Source organism: Lactuca saligna, chromosome 4, assembly GCF_052625555.1.
Source record: "Lactuca saligna cultivar CGN05327 chromosome 4, ASM5262555v1, whole genome shotgun sequence".
In the NCBI taxonomy this organism is placed as follows: Eukaryota; Viridiplantae; Streptophyta; class Magnoliopsida; order Asterales; family Asteraceae; genus Lactuca; species Lactuca saligna.
The window spans coordinates 244,828,241-244,840,740 of record NC_136420.1 but is presented as its reverse complement, the minus strand read 5'-3'; the positions used below and the strand labels follow the sequence as shown (position 1 = coordinate 244,840,740).

Below are 12,500 nucleotides of genomic sequence, written 5' to 3'. Positions count from 1 at the left end.
CAAAATCGCCAACACGATTAGTTACAAACGCCTTTTGACAAGCCTTTGCTGCAACAGGTCGTGTGAACCAAAATCCTATTAATAGATACGAACATATTCCAACTAATTCCCAAAAAATATAAATTTGTATCAAATTTGAACTAGTAACTAATCCCAACATGGAAGTACTGAAAAAACTCATATAAGCAAAAAATCTCAAATATCCGTGGTCATGAGACATATAATTATCATTATAAATAAGAACCATAATTCCAACAGTAGTGATTAATATTAACATAATAGAAGTAAGCGGGTCGATCAAGTATTCGAATTCTAAAGAAAAATCATTATTGATAATCCAAGACCATACATATTGATAGACATAACTGCTATTTATTTGCTGAATAGATAGATTCATGGAAAAAATCATGACTATACTTAACAATAAAACACTCTGAAAAGACCATATACGACGAAGACTTTTTGTTGTCGTCGGAAAAAGAAGAAGTCCCAACCCTATTAACATAGGAACTGGAAGTGGAAGGAAATGTATTATCCACGCATATTGATATGTCTGTTCCATAAAAAAAGTTTTTTATTCTTAATTAATTGTTTCCGATTCACCGGATCTTACCTCGTTCGAAAAAAAGTCAATAAAAAATCAAGATATGCACTAACTTATTTAATAATTTTAAATAATTTTAGATTAGTATTTATTCTGAGTTTTTTCAGAATCGTTCAAATCAAATATTCAAAACAAGAAGTTACAATTGGTCAAATGAGATGACCAAGTTAGATATAAAAATGAATACTTATAACATGAAAATGCAAATCTAAATTATTATTACGAGAAATTCTCGTAATAATAATTTAGATTCATAGAGCAAGGATAAAAAATTACGCTCAAAAGAGTACTTGATGCTGATATGAATTATAGGATTAACTAAGGTCATCGGTCTAATGAAATAAAAACTCTTGAGTTTAGTTAGTTTCTTTCAACGCATTAACTAATTCATTATGGGATTGATTGTTTTCCATTTCAATCAAAACGATTTCTTAGTAAACGTTAGAATATTATAGATCTAAAATGAACTTTTTTTATTGAGAAAGGGTAAAAAACGCCTGAGATATTTTTTTTATCAAACCACGTATCCTTTAACAGATTTATTAGTAATCTGATTCGAATTTCAAAATTGAATTTAGGTGTATTCTTTTCTCGAGTTTGACTAAAAAAAGACTCAAGTTTTTTAGTAGGCAAAAGTTTATAATTGAGGTATTTTATTAGTTGTAAATAAAGTCTAGAATGACGAAAATCAAGGTCTTTTAGGTTCTTTCTTTATTTTTATTAAATCATTAAGTTTCATTTCTATGACCTAGCAGATTCTAAAGATATAAATTTGAGAGGAGAACTAAGAGTTCCAAACAAAAAAATTTTGGTTTGACAAATCTTGTATGGAATCAAAATTTTATTATTTCGAGTAATTTTTTATCCAATTTAACAGATCTTTTACATATCTATATTTCTTTTTTATGAAGAGAATATTATTTATAGAAAAAATAGATAATGAATAATAAATAATAATTTGTTTTGAATAATAGATGTCTTTCACATCCAACTATAACAATGATTTTCAAATGGCAGTTCCAAAAAAACGTACTTCTATATCAAAAAAGTGTATTCGTAAAAATATTTGGAAAAGGAAAGGATATTGGGCGGCGTTAAAAGCTTTGTCATTAGGGAAATCTCTTTCTACTGGGAATTCCAAAAGTTTTTTTGTACGACAAACAAATAAGTCCTAAAATATTGGAATAATCGGAATGGATTTGACTCACAAATTTGGCTCAATACTTTTTGAATATGAAATTAACAATGGGCAGTCCCTATTCTAATCAATAAGAAATAGACCAGGTTTCCATCTTATAAGATGTCTAAAAAAAGAATTCTTCTGTTTTCTGAATTCTAAAAAAAAAAAAAAGAATAAAGAAACAAATACAAGATTTTTTATTTCTTTGTAGTATATTTTCACTAATATTTTTATGGTGGGGAGTCTTATTTTCCCCATCGACCTTTACAATAATGAACAATTTTTCTCTTTCTCAGGAAGGGCAGATATAATATTTTTAGTTCAAATTAATGGATTGTTGAAACTAATGGATTACATGGTAAAAAATTTTGGATAACTTTATGACTTCTTAATTTATAATTTTTTTATAATTTTTAGTAATTACTATATGAAATGGATTTACCATATATCTTCAATTTTGAGCCCAATTAATAAAAGAACTTCATTGTTGAGATATTATGTATAACTAATCTGTCAATGTACAAATAATGTGTCAATTTGAAGTAATCCAAAATAGGTTATTTTGGATTCATTGAGAAAATTTAGTTTTTGTTTGAAATTTATGAAATCAGATAAACAAGAAATAATGAAGTATCAATAAAAGTAAAAAATGAAAACAGTTTTTTTATTCTATCGAGAGAATAATCTACTTACAAAAGTTGGATTTTAGAATAGGATAAACTATGTCAAAGCCCTAAGATAAGATAAATAAACGGACACCCTAATAAATGAAACTAATGAACCTTCAAATTGACTTTTGAACTCATTTTTTTTTTTATCAATTTGAGTGTTGACTAAAAAACTTATTTGATTGAATTGACTTGTTCAATATCGACGATTGAATATAAATAGGCTATTATTAGTTCGAGTAAGCCGCTATGGTGAAATCGGTAGACACGCTGCTCTTAGGAAGCAGTGCTAGAGCATCTCGGTTCGAGTCCGAGTAGCGGCATGACATATTCTAAAAGATATCCAATAGATCCTATAATAAAAATAAATTAAATTCCCGATTTCTAATTCTTAATTAATATTAATTTAGGGGATTCCCTCCCCTTTTTTTTTTTTTTTCATTTTTATGATATTTTCAACTTTAGAGCATATATTCACTCATATTTCCTTTTCGATTGTTTCAATTGTAATTATAATTCATTTGATAACCTTATTGGGCAATGAAATCATAAAACCATATGATTCGTCAGAAAAGGGGATGATAGTTACTTTTTTATGTCTAACAGGATTATTAATCACTCGTTGGATTTATTCGGGCCATTTCCCACTAAGTGATTTATATGAATCATTAATTTTTCTTTCATGGAGTTTCTCCCTTATTCATATAGTCCCTTATTTCAAAATAAGAAAAAATTATTTAACCGAAATAACTGCCTCAAGTACTATTTTTACCCAGGGCTTTGCTACTTCGGGTCTTTTAACTGAAATACGTAAACCCACAATATTAGTACCTGCTCTACAATCGGAGTGGTTAATAATGCACGTAAGTATGATGATATTGAGCTATGCGGCTCTTCTTTATGGATCCTTATTATCAGTAGCACTTCTAGTCATTACATTTAGAAAGATTTTTTATAGTTATAAAAGTAATAATTTCTTAAAATTAAATGAGTCTTTTTCATTTGGTGAAATCCAATACAAGAATGAAAGAAACAATATTTTTAAAAAAAATTACTTTTTGTCTGCTAAGAATTATTACAAGGCCCAATTGATTCAACAATTAGATTATTGGAGTTATCGTGTGATTAGCCTAGGATTTATATTTTTAACCATAGGTATTCTTTCAGGAGCAGTATGGGCTAATGAAGCATGGGGATCATATTGGAGTTGGGATCCAAAGGAAACTTGGGCCTTTATTACTTGGATCGTATTCGCAATTTATTTGCATATTCGAACAAATAAAAATTTTCAGGGGGCAAATTCCGCAATTGTGGCGACTCTAGGCTTTCTTATAATTTGGATATGCTATTTTGGGGTAAATCTATTAGGAATAGGGCTACATAGTTATGGTTCCTTTACGTTAACCTCTAGTTAAATTCCAGAAAAGTTCTTACGAATACAAACGGAATACGGTGTATATAAAACACCTTGTGTCAACCGGCGACAACCGTGTGAATCAAGTAAAGTAGTGTAGTGATTCACACGGTTCTCGCAAAGACCAAGTATATTGGGTGAAAATTCAAATTCATATTTTGTTTTTACTTTATTTAAGATTTAAGAGAATAAAAATAAGATTTAAGAGAATAAAAATCCTTCTTCTTTTTTCTTTTCATTAGTCAACCAACTCTTAAAAATCATAGGAGTTTTTTTCTTTAAGAAAACTATCTATAAAAATAATTAGATAGAATACCTTCAACCTTGTCAACTGATAGTGAAAGAACAAAATCCGGATACATACCAATACCTATTACAGGTAGAAAAATGGAGATCGAAACAAGTAACTCGAGCGGTCCAGAATAAAAAACATAAGCGTTTGGAGTATTAAATAACTTATATCCATAGAACATCTGGCGTAACATAGATAATGAATAAATAGGAGTTAATATCATTCCAATTGCCATTACAAAAGTGATGGTAATTTTAGGCATTAAAAGATATTTTTGGCTGGTAATTATTCCTAAAAAGACTATCACTTCTGCAACAAAACCACTCATACCCGGTAATGCAAGCGAAGCCATGGAAAAACTACTGAACATCGTAAATATTTTTGGCATGGGGATAGCTACTCCGCCCATTTGGTCGAGATAAACAAGACGTATTCTATCATAACTCGTTCCTGCCAAGAAAAAAAGTGCAGCACCAATAAACCCATGAGAGATTATTTGTAAAATAGCTCCATTGAGTCCCGTATCGGTTATAGAAGCAATTCCTATAAGTATGAAACCCATATGAGATACGGAGGAGTAGGCTATTCTTTTTTTTAAATTGCGTTGGCCGGGAGATGTTGAAGCTGCATAGATTATTTGTATTGTACCTACTATCATCAACCAAGGAGAAAATATAGAATGAGCGTGTGGTAATAATTCCATATTAATCCGAATCAATCCATACGCTCCCATTTTTAATAAAATTCCAGCTAGAAGCATACAAGTACTGTAATGTGCCTCTCCGTGGGTATCTGGTAACCATGTATGTAGGGGTAGAATCGGTAATTTGACAGCAAAAGCAATAAAAAATCCAATATAGAATATTATTTCCAAAGCCACAGGATACGATTGATTCACTGATATTTCAAAATTTAATGTTGGTTCATTAGAACCATATAAACCGACACCCAGAACTCCCATTAAGAGAAAAATGGAACCTCCCGCCGTGTACAAAATAAATTTTGTGGCTGAGTAGAGACGTTTCTTTCCTCCCCACATGGATAGAAGTAGATAAACCGGAATTAATTCTAATTCCCACGTGATGAAAAAAAAAGTAAAAGGTCCCGAGAAGAAAATGATCCTATTTGACCACTGTACATTGCTAACATCAAGAAATGGAATAATCGAGAATCCCGAGTAACAGGCCAGGCTGCTAAAGTAGCTAAAGTAGTGATAAATCCTATTAATAAAACGGGCCCTATAGACAGTCCATCTATTCCAAATTTCCAACGGAAATCAAAAAAATTGATCCATTTATAATCCTCTACTAGTTGGATTAATGGATCGTCCAATTGAAAATGATAACAGAATGTATAGGTTGTTAGAAGAAGTTCTAACATGCATATACATATAGTATACCACCTAATGACCCTATTTCCTTTATGTGGAAGAAATAAAATAAAAGAACCCGCAAATATTGGTAAAACTACAATTATTGTTAACCAAGGAAATTTGTTCGTGGTAAAGACAAGATACACTTGGACCAGAAAAACCTATGCCCAAAAATAAGATATTTTTTAGCACAGGTTTTGGCGGTAAAAAAAAATGGGCTCAAGTAGGGTTTTATGTAACGTATTAATAAGCTATACCCATGTTGCGGGTTGTTTCATGCCATAAATAAACTCGAACACTCAAGAAATCTGTTGGGCAGGCGGATTCACATCTCTTACAACCGACACAATCCTCTATTCTTGGAGCAGAAGCTATTTGTTTGGCTTTACATCTGTCCCAAGGTATCATTTCTAATACATCCGTGGGACAGGCTCGGACACATTGCGTACACCCGATACATGTATCATAAATCTTTACTGAATGTGACATTGGATCTATCCATTTTTGAACGTGAGAAGGTTTCAATCTAGTAAATTGATAAATGAATTATATATTTAAATACTAGATGAATCGATGAGTTCCCCGAGTTTTTTTATTAATCTACTTCTGGATTGACAGCACCAAAATACTTTGATTTCGTATATTTGTGATAACATGAGGATACCTTACGTGGCAGACATGCTAATTTGAATTAATTATTAATTTATGAAAATTCTAATTTATATGATAATATTACTTATTCAACAAATTCGATTGATTTATACGAGTTGATTTTCTGTTACGATAAATTGATGAAACAATAGCGAGTCCAATAGCAGCTTCAGTAGCTGCAATAGCTATAACAAAAATGGAGAAAATGGCTCCTTTTAATTGACGACTATCAAAAAAATCCGAAAATGTTACAAAATTGAGATTAACCGCATTTAATATAAGTTCAAGACACATAAGAGCCCTAACCATATTTCGACTTGTAATCAATCCATATAGACCGACAGAAAATAAATAGGCACTCAAAACAAGTACATGTTCGAGCATCATTAACCAACTCCTTATCAATCTCGATTCATTTCAATATGAACAACAATTTAACCAATTGGATTGACTAGAATATAACGAGTAATGGAATAAAGGAATATATTATATTGGGAATAGATCAAACTACTACTAAGAAACAATTTGTATTTTATATACAAAAATAGAAAAAAGGAAATGCATGTGATAGCTCATAACAAGGTTTTTCCCAGTTCTAAAGAGTTATTATTGACGAGCTACAGCAATTGCGCCGATTAACGCAACTAAAAGAATTATTGAAATGAATTCAAACGGAAGAAAAAAATATGTTGATAAATGAATCCCAATTTGTTGACTATTACTTATCAAATCTTGTTCTATAATCTGGTTTGCTTTTGTAGTCCAAATAATTCCGTACCATGACGTATCTGGAATAGTAGTAATTAGTGAAACAAAAAGACTTACCCAATTTGGTATCTGTGTAAGAATTTCCATTGTGGGGTTTACATATACTTATCGTTTTTGTTATAATGGAAATTGAAAGGATTAAGAATCAATTAAGTATGTTTTGTAGTTTCTTATGTCATTAGGCAACCCCAATTTTAGATTCAAATCCAAGAATCATTCAGGAATTCTCAGTCAACGAATAGTTAATGGTTCCCATTTGTCATAAATTTTGTGTCATAAATTTTGGCTTTTTTGAATGAAAATATACATTTGATTTTTCAATAGAAAAGTGAGGGGAAGTTTTTCGACATTTTATGTTTTGAGATACTATACAATCAATCGAATGGGTGGTCAAACAAAAGGGGAAAAGGGTTTCTTTTAGAATTTTTATAAATTTAGAAAAAAAGGATGAAATTAAAAAAGGGATGCAAGTACAATAAACTAAAGTTTAGTAATCCAACCCATAAAATTTTATCTTATTGTGTATCGTTTTGGCGGCATGGCCGAGTGGTAAGGCGGGGGACTGCAAATCCTTTTCCCCAGTTCAAATCCGGGTGCCGCCTCATCAACAAACGAATCAAAATTTATTATCTGCTGATATAAATCACCCAAATTTTACCCAACAGATAAGGCGATTGTTGATACTTGGTTGATTCTAAACATCTGTTCTGGGGATTTTGTAAAAGATTGGAAATCTTTCAATCTAAAATTCAAATAAAGATTATATTATAATGGTCGAAGCAAGACTTCCCGATTCCCTTCTACTGCTAATGTCTACTGATTGGGTCTTGAATTTCATTGGCATAGCCGCCGCCGGCTAACTAGTTGTGGAAAGTCCTTTATGTAATCTACATATATAGACTCGCGAGAATCTCTGAGTGTTCAGGCATTCAATCACTATTAGATTGAGATTGGATGGATAATTTACTTTTTTATAGAAAAAGTGAAAAAAAAATTATTATTTTTTTTGAAACCCCTCGTCAAGAGTATAATATACTATCTCCCAACTGCTTCAGAGAGACAATCGGGAAAGGAAAGGGTACAGATTAGATCAAATAGGAAATAAAAGTATGTAATAGATAGCAATTGATCTATTTGTACTTTGAAGGGCAACAAAGAATGGGCCCTGTTTTTTTATTACTATATGTTCCATTAGTAACATTCATTTGTAGCGTCATTGTGTATTTTAGTTGTGTTTAGTCTTTCCCGGTTAGAAATCATATAGGAATTTTTTAGAAATGGATTTATTTGATTGGTTCATCAATAGTGTTCGGCCAGAATCCCTTTTTGACTCTGGACCATGGATTCTACTATTATTAGTGAGTAATACAATAATGGAATATTTCTAGCATAAAGATAAGGGACATAATTGACATGGATATAGTAAGTCTCGCTTGGGCTGCTTTAATGGTAGTCTTTACATTTTCCCTTTCACTCGTAGTATGGGGAAGAAGTGGACTTTAGAAGGACTACTAATTTAGTTTAGGAATGAAATGGTATCAATTGTTTTATAGATCGTTCTGCAACGCATTTTTTATTTTTTATTTGAATTGAAATAATTTTCAAATCAAAATTTATTCATTTCGAAATTCCATTGGATTCTAGTGGAGAAATGTATTATATAACAGCAAAACAATTATTTCAGAAAGAAAGAGAATTGGGTCCTATGTTAATTCCATATATGGATTAATCACTACATATATTGAAGATAGAAGCTAATATAGTATACCAACTTTATTAGAAAGTAAAGTACAATTTTATACACTACTATAACACTAATAGAGAGTATCGTAAGAAATTTCTTACCATACTCTCGGATCTCATAGAATACCGCTCATTATAGCCCGTTGATTTCATTTAAAACACAAAAAAATAATTCTTTTGATTTGATTTCTTCAACTATTGATAAGAACTCAGAAGTCAAGTTTCATTTCAAGTAATTAATTATTTTGACTGACTGTTTTTACGTAAATGATAAGTAGAAAAGCTGTAGGAACTAAAATGAACAGTGCAGTAGCAATAAATGCAAGAATATTTACTTCCATAATCTCAATCTCATCGTTTTTTTTTATTTCACAATAACTCGGGATTTAATCCCATAGAGATGATAAATCTTTCACCTGTCAATTCAATGAATGCATTACCTATCGATGATCTTGAATCGGATCAATATCATGAATAACAATATCTGAGCTATTAAATTAATTCGTCGTCGAGAATTAAATAGTGTAACATACGAAGATCTTTTATCCATACCGAATCCAAGATTGGATTCCCGGACCAATCAAAAATTCCTTTATTTATCCTTCTTTTCTGTTCTTTCTTTTCTATAACCTACCCTAGGTCTTCCGTATAGAACCATCAAATGAAGTATCCTCGTCCGTTTCCATTAACTACAAAACGCCAACAAAAAATACAAGCGAAGTGGAAAAAGAGAGGAATTAGGTTGTAAATTTGAATGATCCAATTTTATTTGGAAGACAAAGAAGTATGAGAAAGAGGAGTCGCGGGAGAAAAGATGGAATATTCTATCAACTTCACTGTTTTAGTTATTTTCATTTTATTTTAGTTTAGTGTTTGTTCTTTCTTCGACAGAATCCTGAAAAAAAAAGAGGGGAAACCCCTTCGGAATTAAATTATGATCTCTGTCCCTTCTTTCATTTCACATAAACATTTCACATAAAATGGAGAGGTGAATTGATGTACTTATTGGATCCGTCGGGACTGACGGGGCTCGAACCCGCAACGTCCGCCTTGACAGGGCGGTGCTCTTGCCTATTGAACTACAATCCCAGGGAAATAAGAAGAGATCTAACAGAAAATTTGGCTTCTTTTTTATTCTCTCTTATCAGGTATTTCTTAAGAACAAGAGGGTTCTACTATTTGATAGTATATTGGCGAATTTTTGGGCCGAGCTGGATTTGAACCAGCGTAGACATATTGTCAACGAATTTACAGTCCGTCCCCATTAACCACTCGGGCATCGACCCAACGCCTAATTAGACGTTCCATAATCAACTTCCTTTCGTCTACCAGGCGGACTTGACAAATACATTTCACTTTTGATAAAATCCTACTCCTATGGTCTTGGTATAGCCCTAGAGGGACTTGAACCCTCGTTTTCTCCGTGAAAGAGAGAGGTCGTAATCACTGGACCATAGGGGCACCAATGGACCATAGGGGCCTATGGCCACCTTTAGGAAATCAAAAAGCACTACACAATACAAATACAATAGGGAATAAGGCCTAAGGCCACCTTAACTTAATATAAATCAGCCGAGGGACACCTTTAGAAGATGAATAGGATATGAATCACACCGAAAAACTCGTTAACTTTTCTAGGGGTTAATGGTAATCAAACTTTACCATTAAACTATACAATCTTTCAACTTTATTTCATTGGTTTTTCTCGTCTTTATCTCTCTCATTCAGAAAGAGTTTTGCATTGGATCCAAGATACGGTACCTCTGAATCAGCAGAGCAGGAGATGCAAAAAAAAAATGATTTACCAAAGTCTGATTTGGGAATTTTATTGAGCCCTAAATCATATCAAAGTCATATCAAATTATATATATATATATATATATATATATATATATATATATATATATATATATAAATAATACTGTCAACTGTCAATTGACGACAGGAGGGCAATAAAAAATAAAAGAAGAGAAAAGACATTAGGTATATCCGCTGGGTTCATCAATACAACATTCCTTTAGTTTTATGGTATTAAATATTCAAGTAGATTAGAATATCAATATCGTTTTACACTATAATATAAGAAACTGACTCAGTTTTTATATTATAAAAAAAATCCCAAAGCATAGTAAGACTAAGCAGGAGAATTCTGTTTCTAGGACTGTTTTCTCAATTCCGTTCCATTTGCATCTCTTGAAAATGACAATTTAAATTAAATTGAAATTAAGTATAAATTTGAATTCCACCTATCTCATAGATTCCAGTCAAAGATTCATGGAATTGAAATTCCATCATTGCTATAGGATTTGATGGATAATGAGCCAGCCAAAATGGTATTTCTTTTTTTTTTTGTTTTTGGAGAATTCGAGATGGATGAATATAAATAACTGACAATTTCAAAATAATCTGGGATAGACGCAATGTCCACAATACCTGGATTTAATCAGATACAATTTGAAGGATTTTGTAGGTTCATTGATCAGGGTTTGACAGAAGAACTTTCTAAGTTTCCAAAAATTGAAGATACAAATCAAGAAATTGACTTTGAATTATTTTTGGAAAGATGTCAATTGGTAGAACCCTCGATAAAAGAAAGAGATGCTGTGTATGAATCACTCACATATTCTTCTGAATTATATGTATCTGCGAGACTAATTTAGAAAAACGATAGGCGTAGGTATATCCAAGAACAAACAATTTTGATAGGAAAGATCCCTCTAATGACTTCTCTGGGAGCTTTTATAGTAAATGGAATATATAGAAGTGTGATCAATCAAATATTGCAAAGTCCCGGTATTTATTACCAGTCAGAATTGAACGATAATGGAATTTTCGTCTATACCGGCACCATAATATCATATTGGGGAGGAAGATTAGAATTAGAGATTGATAGAAAAACAAGGATATGGGTTCGCGTGAGTAGGCAACAAAAACTATCTATTCTAGTTCTATTATCAGCTATGGGGTTGAATATAAGAGAAATTCTAGAGAATGTTTGCTATCCTGAACTATTTTTGTCTTTTCTGAATGATAAAAAACAAAGAGGGTCAAAAGAAAATGCTATTTTGGAGTTTTATCAACAATTTGCTTGTGTAGAGGGAGATCCGGTATTTTCTGAATCCTTATCTAAGGATTTACAAAAAAAATTCTTTCAACAAAGATGTGAATTGGGAGGGATTGGTCGACGAAATATGAATCGGAGACTGAACCTTGATATACCCCAGAACAATACATTTTTGTTACCGCGAGATATATTGGCAGCCGCGGATCATTTGATTCAAATCAAATTTGGAATGGGTACACTTGACGATATGAATCATTTGCAAAATAAACGTATTCGTTCTGTAGCAGATCTTTTACAAGAGCAATTTGGATTGGCCTTGGTTCGTTTAGAAAATATGGCTCGAGGAAACATATATGCAACACTTAAGCATAACTGGACACCAACTCCTCAGAACTTGGTAAATTCAACCCCATTAACAGATACTTATAAAGTTTTTTTCCGTTTACACCCATTATCTCAAGTTTTGGATCGAACTAATCCATTGACACAAATAGTTCATGGGAGAAAATTGAGTTATTTGGGCCCGGGGGGGTTGACTGCGCGAACTGCTACTTTTCCAATACGAGATATTCATCCTAGTCACTATGGGCGTATTTGCCCAATTGACACATCTGAAGGAATAAATGTTGGACTTATTGGATCCTTAGCAATTCATGCCAGGATTAGTCGTTGGGGGTCTCTAGAAAGTCTGTTTTATAAAATTTCTGAGAGATCAAAAGGGGCGCGGATGCTTTATTTATCACC

General features: G+C 32.0%; 2 non-coding genes across 2 annotated transcripts; one reads left to right on the top strand and one right to left on the bottom strand.

Moving 5' to 3' along the window:
• Positions 1-7,481: 7,481 nt before the first annotated feature.
• On the top strand, positions 7,482-7,551 carry TRNAC-GCA (transfer RNA cysteine (anticodon GCA)). Its single transcript has one exon. It is a non-coding gene; the product is annotated as a tRNA-Cys (tRNA).
• Positions 7,552-9,894: 2,343 nt separating this feature from the next.
• On the bottom strand, positions 9,895-9,978 carry TRNAY-GUA (transfer RNA tyrosine (anticodon GUA)). Its single transcript has one exon. It is a non-coding gene; the product is annotated as a tRNA-Tyr (tRNA).
• Positions 9,979-12,500: the final 2,522 nt, after the last annotated feature.